This window comes from Equus caballus, chromosome 2 (genome assembly GCF_041296265.1).
Source record: "Equus caballus isolate H_3958 breed thoroughbred chromosome 2, TB-T2T, whole genome shotgun sequence".
NCBI classification, from domain to species: domain Eukaryota; kingdom Metazoa; phylum Chordata; class Mammalia; order Perissodactyla; family Equidae; genus Equus; species Equus caballus.
Window position 1 is genome coordinate 36,852,250 of NC_091685.1, and position 17,802 is coordinate 36,870,051.

Here is a 17,802-nt window from a genome sequence, read left to right on the forward strand (position 1 = left end):
ACTGAAAGCACACCTTTGTGGATGTAGCATAATGAGCAGGGGGTAGAGTGGCACAGATAGAGTTAAAATGTAGACAGGAGCCAACTCATTCATAAACCAAGTTCTGTGAGATTTTGAGATTTTAAGCAGAGGAGTATTATGATCCAATTTACATTTTAAAATCTTTTTTTTTTTTTAAGATTTTATTTTTCCTTTTTCTCCCCAAAGCCCCCTGGTACATAGTTGCATATTTTTAGTTGTGGGTCCTTCTAGTTGTGGCATGTGGGGTGCCGCCTCAGTGTGGCCTGATGAGCAGTGCCACGTCGGCCCCCAGGATCTGAACCAGCAAAGCCCTGGGCCTCCAAACCGGAGCACGCGAATTTAACCACTTGACCATGGGGCTGGCCTCCACCAATTTACATTTTAAAGAACAGTTTTGCTGCTATATACAAAATGGATTGAAGAAGTCAAGAAAATAAAGAGAACAGATAGGAGGCTATCAAAAATAGTACAAGTGAGAGACTGATGGCTTGAACTGGAGTCCTAGTAGTGGTGATAAAGCAAAGTGGATAAATTTGAGTTGAATTTTTATGTTAAAATTGACAGGACTTTTTGATGGATTGAATATGGAAGAGTGAGGGGGCACTCAAGGCTGACTTAGGTTTCAGGTTTGTGCAGCTAGGTAGACAGTAGGGCCATTTGCTGAAATGGAGAATAAATATTTGGAGGAAGTTTAGTTTTTGGTCTCTTTAAGCATTTAAGTGGTGGTATCATGTATATAATTGTTATTATGAGAGTTTGGCATTTAAAGTAGAGGACTTGAATTCCCCTAAATGACAGCACAATCCTTCCTTTTGTTCAGTTAATTCTTCTCTCATCCTTCGTTTGTTCATGCAGCAAATATTTATGGTTTACCCACTGTGTGCCTGGTAGTGTTTTAGATGTTGGGGATACATGAATGAATAAGCAGACAAAAAACCCACTCTTAATGGAGATTAAATTCGAATGAGGGAAGACAGATATTAAAAGTGACCAATATGTAATATAGTGTGTTAGAAGACAGTTAATGCTATTGAAGCAAAACTATGGCATGGTAAGGGAGATCAGGAATCGGGGGGATTGTAACTAGGGTGATCAGGGTAGGCCTCGTGGAGAAGGTGACGTTAGAACACAGACTTGATGGGTGCAAAAAGTGAACCGTGTGGGTATATAAGGAAAGAGCACTCCAAACAGAGAGAATAACCAGTGCAAAGGTCCAGAGGTGGGAGTGTGCTTGGGACAGTGAAGGGATGATGAGGAATCCAGTGTGACTGGAACAGAGTGAACAAAGCAGAGCATACTAGAGGAGGTTGGACAAATAGCTGTTCCTAAAAACCACATAGCAGATCACCTTTGTCCAGATCACCTAGGAAGCTTACTAAAAGTGTAGATTCCTCAGCCTGATAGCAGACTCACTCACCTGATCTCAGGGGATTGGGGATAGCGTGATGGATCTGCGTTTTAAAAAAGAGAAAGTGTCTCAGTTGATTCTAAACCTACCTAAATTTGGAAACCCTGGATTCCTGTGTATCTTCTTGCTTTCTTTTTGTGCAATCTGCGACCTCACTTTGTTATCACAGTCCGTTAGGTGGGTGTGTAACATGCCAAACTGGACTCCTTTGTTGTTATTGGGGAAGAAGGAGGCTGCTCTGTGCTCTCTTCCATGCTCCTTTCTGAAAATACTGCCTTTACCCTAGTCAGTGAGTCACTCAGTCAGTCAGTCCGGAGAGGCCCGCTGTCTGAGGAAGTGCTTGTGAGAGGGTTTGGAGGTGGGTGTTGGATGCCCCAGATTCTTCCTGCGTACAATCTGACCTTCAGACCAACCCGATTAGGTTGGCACTATTATTCCCACTTTACAGATGAGGAAACTAAAGCTCAGAGAATCACCTAGTAATTTACCTAAGATCATACAGCCAATAAATGATGAAGCAGTGATGGAAACCTGAGATTTTGTCCCTAAAGTCTGTGTTCATTTTTTACCATGCCATGCTGTGAGTAGTTTTATTTTTTCTGTAATTTACTTCACATTATCAGTTTTTTAAAAACTTTTTAAACAGACTTTTAAAAACTTTAAAATAGAACAGAGTTCCCATATATCCCACACCCAGTTTTCCCTGTTGTTAACGTCTGGTCGTAGTAGTACATTTATGACAATTAATGAACCAATATTGATCCATTATTATTTCCTAAAGTCCATACTCTGTTCAGATTTCCTTTTTTTCCTTTTGGTGACAGGAAGATTGTCCCTGAGCTAACATCTGTTGCCAGTCTTCCTCTATTTTGTATATGAGCAGTGTGCAGGTCCACACCTGGGATCCAAACCCACGAGCCCCAGGCCACCAAAGCAGAGCGTGTGAACTTAACCACTATGCCACCGGGCTGGCCCCCTTATTTTTTTTAATCTAATGTCTTTTTTCTCTTCCAAGATTCCATCCAGGATACGTTACATTTAGTCTTCTTGTCTTCCTTAGGTCTTCTTGGCTGTGATAGTTTCTCAGACTTCCTTGTTTGATGATCTTAACAGTTTTGAGGAATACTGTCAGATATTTTGTGGACTATCATTCAGTTTGGGTTTGTCTGATGTTTTTCTTGTATTTAGACTAGAGTTAAGAGTTTTTAGGAGAAAGACCACAGCAGTAAAGTACCCTTCTAATCGCATCGTATGCAGGTTACATACTGCCAACCTGATGTGTTGCGTTGATGTTAACCTTGATCACCTGGCTGGCTGAGGAGAGTTTTTCAGATTTCTCCACTGTAAAATTATCCTTTTTTTCTCACCCTTTTAAAATTCTTTTTTATGGTTTATTTTTCTTTCTTTTCCTGTGATTACTTTTGCCCATGGTCCTTGACATTCTATTGAATTTTGGGGGCTTAACTAAACTCTCTGGCTATTATGTCTGTCATCACAGTCAGGAAAGGATAATGGGCAGAGGGTATGTCATTAGAAGAAATCTATTCACAGCTTAGAGAATTTTTAAATGTCGACATGACTTGCCTTTTAAAATTTTTTGGTGGGGAGCAGGATGCTGAAGACAACTTACCTCTTTTTTATTATTTGTTTATTTATTTATTTGGTGAGGAAGATTCACTCTGAGCTAACATCTGTTGCCAGTCTTCCTCTTTTTTTTACTTGAGGAAGATTACCCCTGAGCTAACGTCTGTGCCGGTCTTCCTCCATTTTGTGTGTGGGTCACCACCACAGTATGGCTTGACAAGTGGTGTAGGTCCACTCCCAGGATCCAACTTGTGAACCTGGGCCGCTGAAGCAGTGTGTGCCAGGCTTAACCACTACACCACAGGGCAAGCCCCAGCATATCTCTTTTTTAATGACCTAACACAATCAAGATCTTTCCAGCTATCCAGAGTCAGAAGCTCTATTGGAAATAATTTTGTTCTTTTAAAGAATAACCACATTTTCCAAAATCACTGAGTAATCCTGCAGAAAAGCTAGTTTACTTTTGGAGACAGAGGCAGGAAAAAGAAAAGAGTATTGGTCATGTCAGATGTCTGTAGAAAGGCCAGGATATCCTTAGAAGCTGGAAAATGCTGGAACTATCCAAAAAAACTGCCCAGAGTGTCATTGTTTCTATTACTATGTAAATGATACCTTGAAAATGGTGCACATAGGGCTCTTGGATCCATTGATGAAGTTTTCTGTTCTGTGTCTAGTGGAAAAGCTTACTCTGAGGGTCTCTACTACCCTTTCCTGAGCCTGCGGTAGTGGTGCCAGGAAACGTCAAAACAAATAAGGGAGTCTGGGACTGATACCTGGCACCAGGTATAACTGAAACAGCTGACAGGAGAGTCTTTTCTGGAAAAGGTCACCCAGTCCTTCCCTTAGCTTAGGTCCCAGGTGTTAATGCTGATATAGAAATAGCTGGACGTGGAATTTTTAAGAATAATGTGTTAGTGTACTCAATGGCATTAGAGTCTGCTTTTTAGCATTGTTTTGCATCTAAACATTTTATGAAATTAGCAGTATATGCAAACGTGTTCTGAGAACGTGTGGTCTGTGGAGATCGGGGAGAAGTGGGTGCTTAGCAAGTGGTAAATATTCGACCACGGAACAAGAGGGCATGCGTGCGTTTCAGATACACTCCAAGCTTCTATTTTCTCTCTTAAACACAGGTCATTGATCTCACTGTTTTAATATTTTCTTTGTGAATGAGAAGGCCCAATTATTTCTACCTACGGATCTTTATTACCAAAATATATTGAAATCTGTTCTTAGCTTTTTGTCTTTCATGTTGAAAATCCTGCATCCTTTAACTTTTATTCATTTGATCCAACTCATGACCCTTTTCTATCCTGTGTTAAAACCTCCTTATTTTAGATAGAAGTCCAGAGAGTCACTGATTATAAGCAGTGACTTCCCTTAGAATTCTGAGCTTTCACATCTACGCATCCTGATCCTGTCTGCCTGCCATCTTGACGAGCAATTTTTGGTTGCTCTTGGGTTCCCTGTGCAGTAAAACTCTCAGACCGTGTAGTGTTGCTGTTTGTTCCAGGCATCCACGTAATCCCCCCAACAACACTTCATGTTTCATGACCACGGTAAACTTCATTTTGTATGATGCCATATCCCCGTGTATCTCCAATGCAGTATGGATTTATTAACTTTGTTTTATGTCCTGAATGAAACTGTAGAAGGCTAATCCTGTACCTGGGAACACAAAAGAGATTGTCCTTGAGTCATTTCTAACCCCGTGAATGACCGTGTTGGTTCCCAAGACACTCTGCAGTGCCATGTACCACCTCATGCCCAGTGCACATTGTTTGGCTGTTCATTCTCTATACAATCAGGATCAGGCCAGTTTCTCGAGTTTTCCAGCTCTTGGGACTCGAGGAGATTTTGTAAAGACTCTACAGAGTGCTCTTCCTGGGTGGGTGAGAGTGATGATTGGTCGTTTATTAACTTACAAGTAGCGGCTTGGGTTATGGGAGACTACCTTATCCTATCAAGGCTCAGAAGCTACCCCTCATCTCTTTTTTGGGAGATAAACTTTTGAACTATGCTTTAATGAATTCTGCTTTTCACACAAGTAGTGCCCTGATAATTTCCTCTTTTCCGTAGTTCTCTCTCGAAGTGATTATGGGCTATGGATTTTATATTTGATTTGTTGGTTTTTACACTGTGTTCCTTGTTTCGCCTTCTCTCCCATTTTAGTAAGCCTTCTGAAATCCCGTTGCCTAATCTTAAAATATTTCTTGCTGTTTGATTTACATATGCAGGTTGCAGAGTGTTTGCATTTTATGTGAGGAATGTGTTCTCGAAGACTTCGTATAATGTGTTTTAATTCTGACAGTTGCTGGTATTTGCTGGTCTTGCTCTTTACTGGTGATATTGTTGTTTTTCTGGTATTTCTGGTATTTTGCTGGTTTTTCTGTTTCCTAGTGAAAGCAATGGGTGATGCCATGTGACAACAGTGTAAACACGGTTTACAGTTCACTATGCCAGCTTTGACATTAGCCGTTCTTTTTTTCTTAATACTTTATTAAGACATCATTTACATATAGAGATGAACAAACCTTAGGTGCACAACTTGAAGACTTTTTTACATGTATGTACAGTCATGTGATCATCACCCAGATCAAGATAAAAACACTTCTGTCACCTCAGAAAGTGCCCTCATGCCCCTTTCCTGTCAATACCTCTCCCCGCAGAGGTAACCACTATTCTGATGTCTAACAAACTTTTTTGAGATTCGTCTTGGTTCTTTTGAGATTCGTCGTGGTTACATCTATCAGTGGTTTTATTCCTTTTCATTGCTGAGAGTGTTCCATGTTATGAATATGTATACCACTTTTTTTTTTAACCCATTCTCCTGTTGATGGATACTTGGGTTATTTCCGCTTTGAATATAGCTGCAATCAACATTCTTTTTTTTTCTGAGGAAGATTAGCCCTGAGCTAACATCTGCTGCCAATCCTCCTCTTTTTGCTGAGGAAGACTGGCCCTAAGCTAACATCCGTGCCCATCTTCCTCTACTTTTATATGTGGGACGCCTACCACAGCATGGCTTGCCAAGTGGTGCCATGTCCACACCCAGGATCTGAACCGGCAAACCCCGGGCCAACCGAAGCGGAACGTGCGCGCTTAACCGCTGCGCCACCAGGCCAGCCCTCAATATCCTTATATAAGTTTGTTTGTGGACATATGTACTCATTTCTTACTTAAGACTTACTTGTCAACTTTAAGAAATATTCTAGACACAGTAAGTATCCCAGAGAGTTCTCTATTCACCTAGTCCTGCTCTAAGTGGGAAAATCTGATGATATAACTAAGTATTATAGAGGTTTAAGGAGGAAAGACCTCTTCTCCTCCTCCTCCTCCGTCTCCTTCTTCTTCTTTATTATTATTATTGCCTCATGACCTAAAGTTATGGGAGGAATGTGTTGTGGGAGGGAGGGAGGCCGGTTGGTAAAACCATTAAGAGCAGAGTTTCTGTGCCAGGCAAACACAGGTTTGCATCCCATCTCTATTGCTGAGTAGCTAGGTGACCTTAGGTGATTTAACGTCTCCTTTGCCTCTCCTTTAGGGCAGAGATGGTAATAGCCACCTTTCCTAGTTTTAGTTCAGATTACATACAGTACAATACTCAGATGGAGGTGGGCTGTGGAGACTGATTAAATTGACACCTTTGTGTGTGCTGAAGTACTAGCCAAGGAGTGGAGAGTGGTCCTGAGTTATCCTTGAGTTCCTGGAGCTTGAAGTGACTGCATTCAGTCCTTTGTTTATTCATTTTCATGCGTTTGTTTGTTGAGCATTTATACCCAGTGCTGTTCTGAGTGCTGCAGACATAGGTGTGCACAAGAAGCAAGGTCTGCTGGGGGAAGAGACAATAAAGAAATAAATCAATACAAAGAAAACATAAAGAACTAAGTAGCAAACAACTGGTGATTCGAGAGAGTAGATGGGGGTGTTTAAAATAATTATAAAATGTGTATAGAGCTAGGACTTATAAGGATAGATTTTTTTTTTTAAGATTTTATTTTTCCTTTTTCTTCCCAAATCCCCCCAGTACATAGTTGTGCATTTTCAGTTGTGGGTCCTTCTAGTTGTGGCATGTGGGATGCCACCTCAGCATGGCCTGCTGAGTGGTGCCATGTCCACGCCCAGGATCCGAACCAGTGAAACCCTAGGCCGCTGAAGAGGAGCTGGCGAACTTAACTACTTAGCCACGGGGCAGGCCCCAGGATGGATAGATTTTTAAAGGAAATCTAGTTTATAAGGAGAAAAGTAGCCAGCTAACGAATTAGGATTCTGTTCACAATTTGTTACATTTTATTTCTGAGGCCAATTGTTTGTTAACATTAACATGATGTTGCTTTTGATTAAAATGACTATGGAGAATTTGAATCTTCATCTACGTTTTTTTGTTTTCCTAGAAGGAAGGTACCCAAGGCCCAGACACCACATGCATGTGCTAACCTCTATGAAGAAGATATAGGATGTTACTTGAGTGATTACTTTAAGTTCTTTATTGTATTAGCTCCTTCCTGATCCATGGACCTGGTCCTGGTCAATCTTCCTTATGAGTTGCTGATGTCTCCTTACCTCCCCTAGCCCTGTGCAGTCCTGGAACAACCTGGATCTATGGTGGTCTTGGGAGATATGCATGAGAGCAGAGCCAGTGGATTCCCCTAGAAAGGGAAGGAATCCTTCCTGTTTATTTTATAAAGTTCAGATCCTGGGTTTTTTCCAGAGTACATGGTTTTCTAAAGTGGGTACACATTCTCTCCTGCTGGTGAGAAGAGTGGGAAAATTTGCATAGCATAAATACCCTGGGTCCTCCAAAGGAGAGAATAAATAAGATTATACCATATTTCAGTTTAACTCTCTCCTGCCTGAGTAGAATTTTCCTCTTTTGACACCAGGCTGGAAACTTTATGACTAGCAACACTGTTTTCACTTCTAAATGGAGCCACTTAAAAGAGTACTCCCCCGTCCCCCCCCCCCATTAGCACTACAATTAGAAAATTATCAGATTAAACTGAGCCTCTGGACCTCCTCTCCTTCCCCAGAAATTGAATCAAAAGACTACTTGAAATGGTAAGAAGAGCTGTTACTGGTTTTCGTGTTGTTAATTTTTAGCTGATGTGTGCTGCCCTATTCATCAAGTGGTCTTTCATGTGGGTTTGTTTAGAAGTGAAAACAATGCCAGTGGGAAATTCTTTTGTTGTTGATGCCTGTAGCATGTATAGTTATACGGGATCTAAAAGTTTCTCATGCCCATTACAAAAGCTCCTCTTGTTTTGGATGTTCTGTAAGCGACCCAAGGAGTGATGTTTTTAAATATGTAGGTATAATTGTAATAATAAAAATGTATGCTCTGAAGGCTGAGATCCAGACAAGCTTTGTCTGTTATCAGTGAGTTGTTTCGATAACAGTCAGTAACTTTCTGGCCATGTTGCAACTGAGGAATAAAATAGGAAAAGCAAAAAATAAATAAATAAATTGGAGTGTGGAGAGAACACCCAAAGAAGTGTTTGACCTTTCCCCTGCTGAAACGCCCACTGGTGCCTCCAGGTAGGTTGTGGTTAACTGGAGCCAGCTCTCCTCCCACCTCATGAGGGATCTGTAACCATTTGGCTTCCATGATGGTTCAGCTCAGCAAACATTTTCATAAGAAATAATTCTGTACTCTAGGATAGTATAATCTTATTGGGAGACTCTAAATGGCTAATTTCAACATGGTATGCTAAATGCTTGGATTGAGGTCCATATAGGATGTCCCTTCCCTGTTCACCCCCCCTCCCCTAAGACAACTTTTAGCCCAGCATGGGAAGGGATGTGCTGGCAGAGGTCCGGAAGAAAGCCCTGCCTAGGCAGAAGAATCTTCTGCATCCCGTATCATGTCCTTGATGACTGACTTTAAATCCCTGTTTTAGACTGAGTTACAGAGCACACTTAGCTAGAACCGATCTTGGAAAGCAGGAGTTTAGGGGTTCTGTAGTGACTTTGCCAAAGAGTGACCATATTTGCTTCTTACTTTCTTTCTTTAAAGTAAGCATTATATTTTTGTATCCTCTATGGGCACATATATAAATGCAAAGACATTGTAATTATTATTGGCCACATTGATGTTAAATTGGAAACATTTTATCATCAGAAGATATCTGCCAGATAGAACCCCTGTGGCCCTGACTGTATACTTTGGAGACCATTCTGGATTTGTCTTCAAGGATTTACAGCCCAAGACAGACTTTATACTCATAAATTCTGAAGTGTTCTCAATTTTCCTTTTGTCTCCCCATTCCTCAAACCATAAAAACCTTGAAACATGCTTTTCTTGTCCCCATTACAAAATATTACCTATAAAATCAAAAGTTTAGAGATGTAAGCAGTTAAATTATAACTCTAGTAGTTTTTCTTTAAAGAATCTCTTGCCTCCTAAGTCATTAGTGCCAGCCTGTCCTCTTGTGCCCTCTAGGTTTTCTGATTCAGTTGCTAATATGGTGTTCTGGGAAATGCCTCTCCAAATTATCTTCCTGACCTCTGAACTCTTGCTATCAAGGTCAGTCACTTCACACACTACCATACTACCATGATGACAGCTCTCTCAAGACAAAGGCTTGGTCAGCTTCCCAAGATCCAGCTTGGGTCTTATCAGCAAAATTCATCTCTCCCACCCCCATACACATACCAACTCAAGGCTCCTCACTACCAAACATAAAAGTACCCACGCAAAAGAAACTGTGAGATGGGGTTGTTGGTTAATCTGGTTTATCTGATCTTATTTTGCCCTCAAGGCCAGTTTTGTGTGGGAAGGACTAGTGTACAGCATATGGAACTGCGAGTGGATGCCTTTCATTGGACCTACCCTGAGAAAGTGAGTGCATGTGAAGAGTTATTAATATGAAATGGAGACTATGACCTGAAACCTCAGTACCATTATTCATTCTTTAATGTCCCCTTTGGCATCATTACTATAAAATAAAATAATTTGAAAGCATCCAGGGAAAATTTTTTGATTGCCAGTTAAGAAGGAATTTTGACTTTGCCCTCTTTAAAAAGCAAATCACACACCAAAACATTCTGGAATTCCATGAGCGAAGTGGAAATTTTTTTCTCCAATGCTTTTCTGCTCGATTCTTTGGCATGCTAGTGAGCACCGTGGTTAAAATTTTCATGCTCATGGTTTTCTGGTTTTCAAACTTTACTACCTCTTGTAAGTCTCTAATTCCTAGTCTTAGATGTTTCTGTTTTCACAGTCATGGAGAACTCTTAGCAAGTCACTCATGTTGCTGTAAATAAGACTTAAAGTGATTTGCCTGAAGGCAGTAGGCGGAACAATTTTTTTTTCCTTTATTTACTGCAGAGTGTAGGTTCAGTGACATGCAGATGATCACAACCAGGGAAATGTTTGTACGTTGAAAATGTTGAAGTAGTTTCTTTCAGCACCGTTTTAATCAAAGCATCTGTCAAGAAAAAGCCACTTTGACCCAAGTCCCTACTCTGCTCTTGAATTGAAGGGTTCCATAGAGTCATATACAGAGTGTATGCACAGAAAAAGTCTGGATAGATTCAGTGTTAAGAAAAACCGCTTAAAATTGGAAATAAGACAAAAGGATGACTGCATGCCCTTTTACTGTCATATTGGAGCATTGTCCAACAGGTCCACTCAAGGATTGTTTAACTCTCTACAACGTAGTTCTCAGAGTCTAGTCCTCAAACTTCAGCGTCACCTGAGAACTTGTTAGCAGTGGAACTGCTCAGACCCCACCCGATATGTGCCAAGTGGGAAACTCGGAAGTGGGCTCAGCTATCTGTGTTGGGACAAGTGCTCCAGCTACTTCTGATGCAGCTGAAAGTTTGAGAACTACAGCTCTAGGGGAATGGTTTTTTATTTTTTATGAAACCTTAATAATAAATTAATAATGTTAATAAATAATGATCAGGTATGGAGATGTAAAAATAGTTTTTTAGTCTTGCATAACAATACAGGCATTGCCAAGTAAAACAGGTGCTTGTTTTATCTTGTATCGAACAGTTGAGCTGCTCTTCTGGTCCTAGGTTCTACATGGATAGAAACTACAACTGTGGGAAATTGGCGTAGAAACCAAACCAGAACTTGAAATTGCTTCACTGTTTTACTATCTTCTTTGCAAAAGTAGACAAGAATGCCTTGTGATTCTACCACTGTCTTTCACGTGTGAAATTTTCTCCTGATTTTGTAGGAAACTTGGGACACATCTGAACCGGTTAGCAATTTTAGGGAATGTTAGTTCTGTGTGTAGGCTGCCTATCTGATTATCCAGTTTCCCACAGCTGCCTTTTGGGCTTGTGCCTTGTTTTGAAATTTGCTTCATTGATCCTATCTGCCGTGTGATTAGGAGGCCTTTGGTGTGTTTGGAGAATGAAGTCTGTGGAGATAACGGTTGGCTCTGGGGGAATAGCTCGAGAAACATGTCCATCTAAGTTTGATTTGGGCACATTTGGTCCTTTGGTGCTTGATGAGAACCTACATGGGAGCGACACTCTTTCTCCCTCCACTTTTGTGATAAAGTGATATTTAGACTGTGTCTAGAGGCCCAGTGGCCTCATTATTTTGAAGGCAGATCAGCAAATGTCCTACTGAGTATAAAACCTTCATTTATAAGTTTTCTTGGGGGAAGGGTATTTATTTCATCATATGTCACCATGACGATGATGGGCCTTTTAACTGGAGGGTCTGCTTTTGTCAGAGTGCCCTATATTGAACAAGATCTTCAATGAATCAGTCAGTCTGTAATGTTATAGGTTAGTACTGTGTGGTCTGTACTATGTGGTATCATTCTAGCTGCTGTACGAAATGACTTGCGTGCACATAGGTGCTGTTCTTCCAAGTTTAGGAAGACATGTTATCTAGAGCTAGTCCGTTTAAAAGTTATTTCCCTTGTCTAGTAATGTACGGTCATGTATTTTTTAGAAAGTTTGTAAGTACTCTTTAAATAGCTTGCTTTTCTTGGAACTTGAAAACAGTGAATAAAGGTAGGTAATGTGGACGTGAGTTTTTTTGTTTTTCTCACAATTCTAGTTAAGACTTACTGTTTGCTTTCCAGAACTCCACTTGGCTAAGGAGACTGCTTATTCTTTAAGATATAGAGATCACCGAAGTTCATTGACCTCTGCAGTCTCTGTCCTCACCATAAATTAGTTCATTGGATTTGTGGACCCTGTATTAAAATAATTGGCAGGGGAGTTAAAGATCCTCTGCTTTAAACAAATTCAAAATATGGAATACGTAGATTTTTAGAAATGGTTAAATTAGGGACTCTACAAAGGCTTCACAATATTGATTCTTAAATGAGAATTTAAAAGTACCAATTTGCAAACATGATTTGCATAGTTGAGTTGTAGAAAATTTTATAGCCAGTATCTTTGACCTCTACTGTATAGAGATTGTATGTTAAATTCTGTGCCCTCTCTCCTCTTTGTTATTGTATGGTAATTTTTTCCCATTTTCTTTACAAATAGAGGTGGAGGAGCACAATTAATTTAACTTTTAGTATGACCTTACTTAATTGTTGAGATATTTAAGTAAGATGCTGAAATTAAAGCTCCTATTTGTAACATAAAACAGACCTTGGAAATGCTGGATGAGGGAGTTCTCCCTCTCCTTTTTTTTTTTTTTTAAGATTTTTTTTAATTTTTTCCTTTTTTTCCCCAAAGCCTCCAGGTACATAGTTGTACATTCTTCGTTGTGGGTCCTTCTAGTTGTGGCATGTGGGACGCTGCCTCAGTGTGGTTTGATGAGCAGTGCCGTGTCCGCACCCAGGATTCGAACCAACGAAACACTGGGCCGCCTGCAGCGGAGCACGCGAACTTAACCACTCGGCCACGGGGCCAGCCCCCTCCCAATCCTTGAGATAGGAAGTAGGGGGAAAGATTTTGACTTTATAAAGGGTCAAGATATGGGGGCTGGCTCAGTGGTGTAGTAGTTAAGTTCTTGTGCTCTGCTTTGGCAGCCCAGGGTTTACAGGTTCAGATCCTGGGCATGGACCTGCACACTGCTCATCAAGCCACGCTGTGGCGACATCCCATGTAAAAAACAGAGGAAGATTGGCACAGATGTTAGCTCAGGGGCAATCTTCCTTAGCAAGATAGATAGATAGATAGATAAATTTAGATAGATTGATTTAGATAGATTTGATAGATAGCCGGTCAAGATATTTGAGAAGTCATTTTCGAAAGCCCTTACCTAAGATAATCCCTAAGGGTTGACTTGTCATTGTCACTGGCCTTAGCTTACCTTTCCTTGGAGAGTCCAGAGAACAAGTAAAGGCTCCTGTATTAGAGGTAGAGTGTGACCCAGAACCTCATGGAGAAAAACAGGTCCTAAGAATAGCCTTTTGTTCAGTTTATTTATTTCTCTGTCTACTCTAGGTCTGTGGCTTAACTAAATTAAGATTTAAGAAAGAGCATTTTCAGCTTTGAAATACTCAGACCTTTTAAGGTGTCTGACTTGTTTGTGGCAACTACTCAGAAGGAATGTATCTGTATGAATGAAGAGCAGTCTAGTATAATGGTTAAGAGAATGAGTTTTAAAAATCCAGGGTTTCCCCAGTTCGGATCCTGGGCTCAGACCTAGCACCACTCATCAAGCCATGCTGAGGCGGCATCCCACATGCCACAACTAGAAGGACTCACAACTAAAATATACAACTATGTACTGGGGGGATTTGAGGAGAAGAAGGAAAAATTTAAAAACAAGAATAAAAATAAATTTTTAAGAATCCAGTCTTCCTGGATTGGCATCCTGGCTCTGCCACTTATTAGTTCTGTGACCTTGGGCAAGTTATTTAAATGAGCTGTGCCTCAGTATTCTCATCTGTAAAATGGAAATGAAACTAGTTTGGAAGGATTAAATTAGTTAATACATGCCAAGCACTTAGAAAGGTGCCTAACATATAATAAATACTCAATAAATATTAGTCATCGTTAGTAATAGTAGCAGTAGTAATAGTTATAAGTAGCTGTAACTGTAATTTCACTTAAAAGTCGATAAAGTCACCCATCTCTCTCTACCACCTTCCCCACATCCCCTAAACATAGGCACATGATTTATAAAGTTAAAATACTGTCTCTAAAGTAGTACTGTCAGTAGAACTTTCTGTAATGATGGAAATGTTCTATATCTGTACTTTCGATTCTGTAACCGCTAGCGACATGTGGCTAAATGGTGACTGTGTTGGACAGTGCAGATCTAAAGTGTAGTCCTCCATTGGGTTTGATTATGTATATCATTATGTTTTATCAACACTCTTTTTAATTCTGTGAATAGTTTTTCCCCTTAAGAGGTATGTATTCTTACACTACATTTGTAATCTCTTTGAACCCAGAACTGGTAAACATTGGTTTGCCTTGCCTCATAAAGTGTCACTAATTTATTTTAAAAGATGTTACAGGAAACAGTACACATGAAAGAGCAAACCCAAGCTAGTCTTTTCATGTTAACCATTGTTTTTTGTTTCCAAATCACGTTCAGTGTATTTGACTTACCTTTCTGGGACTTGAGATGACTTCCAGTTCATAGCATCTACTCTCAGTTATAATTTTATTTCTGTTGTACTTTCTTGAGTTAAATAGTTATTCTGCCAGAAGTGCTCTAACAGTATACTGATAGTTAAATATGCCTACCAGTTTAGTTCTGTTCCCAGAAAGTTTGTGCCGTGTAGTTAGTTGTGCTGTCAGATGTCCGTGGCTCATTGACCTGGTATTAACCCCTTATTAACTTACTTTAACAACAGTGGTAACAATGCCAGGCACTGTTCTAAGTGCATTGAAAGTTGTTTAATCTTCACAGCCACCCTGTGAGGCAGGTGCTGTTCTTATTCCGTTTTATAGATATGGAAACTGAGGCAGAGAGATCTATCTGGCAACTGGTGTCAATTTCACAGCTAGTTACGTGGCAGGACTGGAATCTGACTCGAGGCACACTCACTTCAGAGCCTCTGCTCTTAACCCTGGTTCTTTGGTGTTAAACTTAACCTTGGTGCTAATTGCATTTTGGGATTCAGAATTTTTCATCTTTTAGGTGGGAGTATGATTCATATGCCTTCATAATACCTCTGATGGAGTCTGAAGCAGCACCCTGTAATCAAACTTCTTACTGTTTCTTCAGCAGCACGTATGAATTCTCACACTAAGCGGATTAAAGACTATATGTAGCCTCATCTTTTCAGGTCAAGTTTTGTTGCCAAATGAGTTTTTAAAAAGTTGGGTTTTCAAAACTCTGAGGATTTGGAATTTTGAGTAAGGGATTGAGAATGTATGCTGCATATGGCCTCTCATAGAGGCCTTCATCAAATGGAGCAAGTTTAGGTGAGGTGCAGGAAAAGAGAGTTGCATTGGAGTCATATTTCTCTTTTTTTTTTTTTTTAAGATTTTATTTTTTTCCTTTTTCTTCCCAAAGCCCCCTGGTACATAGTTGTATATTCTTCGTTGTGGGTCCTTCTAGTTGTGGCATGTGGGACGCCTCCTCAGCATGGTTTGATGAGCAGTGCCATGTCCACGCCCAGGATTCGAACCAACAAAACACTGGGCTGCCTGCAGCAGAGCGCACGAACTTAACCACTCGACCACGGGGCCAGCCCCCATATTTCTCATTTTTAACAACTGAAATAGCTTTATTTTTTCTCATCACAATGATCAAGTATCACTTTTTGCAAAGTTCAGCCAATACATAAAGTTGTTTATAGAGAAGAAAATGAAAATCATCTGTAATATTACCATTCAGAGAGATCAACTATTACTGACCTTCTAAACTGTCTTGTATGTGTAATGAACACATACAGGAAAATAGATTATTTTAAGTGGGCTCAGTTTGCTTAGATTCAAATTCCTTCTCTGCCACTAATTGAATATGTGGCTTTGGGGAAATTAACCACTCTGTCCCTCAGTTTCTTTATCTGTACAATGGGGATTACAATAGTGCCTGCCTCCTTGGGTAAGTGAATCGATAATGCATAAAACACTTAGAACAGTGCCGGGAACATAATCCCCATCAACTGTTAGCTATTGTTATTTCATGTTTCGTTACTTGCTAGAGCATGGGCATTGTTCTAAGATAAATAAAGAGCCACATAATTTTTAATTACCACATAGTATTCTTTTATATGGATATTCCTTGATCTCTTTAAACGCTGAAAATGAGCATCTTTGTCTCTATTTCTTTTTTCAATGCCCAGCTATCTCGTTAGATTAATCCCTAGAAATGGAATTGCTATTCAAAGCATATGCACTTAAATTTTTTTGATATGAATTGCCCAGTTCACATTAAAAGTTTTGTTTTTGTTTGTTTCTGTGTTTCACTATTTTGGAGACCCTTGGTCTGTTTCTTCGCTTTATACGCTTGATTTTAAAAGCCAGGATTTCTAGTATCTCAAATCCAAATCCAAATTTCAGTCTAGAAGGTTTTTAAGTTACTACGCTGCCCAAGTCTATTGCTTATTTTATTTGCTTTTTCCAGCTTTTTCACAGTACTTATGAGTTCCAGGATAGGGGCAAGAACTTGAAGCTTTGTTCAGTATTTCACAAATTAAATCATTCTGGGGTAACACTAGCATTTTAACTAGACCCATTATATTAGTTAGATTTTCTAGTTGGACTAGGAAGCTTCCTCCTAGGAAGGCAAAAGTTTTTAACCAGAGATCACGAGACTCTATGAAGGACAACAGATCATGAGTAGCCGTCTTAGTCATGATTCCTGTGGATTATGAGGGTAGCAAGAACTAATTCGTGTAATACTGAAGCCAGTGTCTCGGCGCTGCTGATTGACACAAGAACTGTTCCTAGAGAAGGCTCATTTCTGTGGCCAGATCCTGTCTGGATTGATGTCTGTTCTCTTGGGAAGGTCTTCAGAATAGCTGATGCCACAAGGTGTTCTTAGATGCTCACTCCGTGTTCTGAGGACTGCTACCTTCTCAGTAAATCATGCTGAGTTACTCTTAAGTTGGATCCCAAGGAAAACAGTCCTCTGCTCCACCACAACACTTTGTAATCGACGCCATTGAAGCAGTCTGAGCTTTTCAAACCACGTTGCCATAACCCCTTTCAGAAGGGGGCGGCCAAGCTCTCTACCTAAATTGGAGCGCCTCAGCTGCTATCAGGTTAATAGACTGTTTGAATTCCTTCTACTTAAGATTTCCTTTGAAAAATGGATCCTGCAGCTTTAATAACAACAACAAAATTCTTTTTAATATTCCAATATTTACTGATAACCGGATATTGAGACAAATTACTTCAGTCTTGAGCAAGCTAAAGATGGCGTGTGGAGTAAGGGATTGGGAGAAATAGCAATTGTTGTTTCAAAGACAAAAAGCTCTGAAAAATTATGCTCTTATGGGACATTTGTTATCCCTAAAGTTTTCCAGCATAAGCCAAGTTTCTGTTTCAAAATTTGGTCGTCATGGCTCAGAGATCCAGCCTGAAGGGCCTTAGTAGCCACTCTTGGTGTAAGGCATGCAGTTTCGTTGGAATACCTTCATACCGAGCCTTCAGAGTCTACTCCCATTTGTGCTGGAGAAGCCTGTACAGAGGGGCCTAGAGGTGCTTGTGTTAACGTTTGACTCAGGGAAAACGAGAACCGCATTCTGCCTCCTTTTTAACCTGTATTTGGTAGCCGCTGTTGTTTTTCTGTTGTATCCATTTATCTAGCCTCTATATATACTCCTCCTTGGACCCCTTACATTCTTTTCTTTGTGATCTCTGTTAAGCTTATTAAAGGAATGAGCAGGAAAGTCAGCAAATACTGAGCCCCTGCTTTGTGCGAGGCACTGTGCCTAGGAGCTTTGAATGTA

General features: G+C 40.2%; 1 protein-coding gene across 2 annotated transcripts in view; it reads left to right on the top strand.

Moving 5' to 3' along the window:
- FBXO42 (F-box protein 42) overlaps positions 1–17,802 on the top strand; it is an 88,051-nt gene that overhangs the window by 57,514 nt on the left and 12,735 nt on the right. The gene's annotated exons all lie outside the window — the stretch shown is intronic.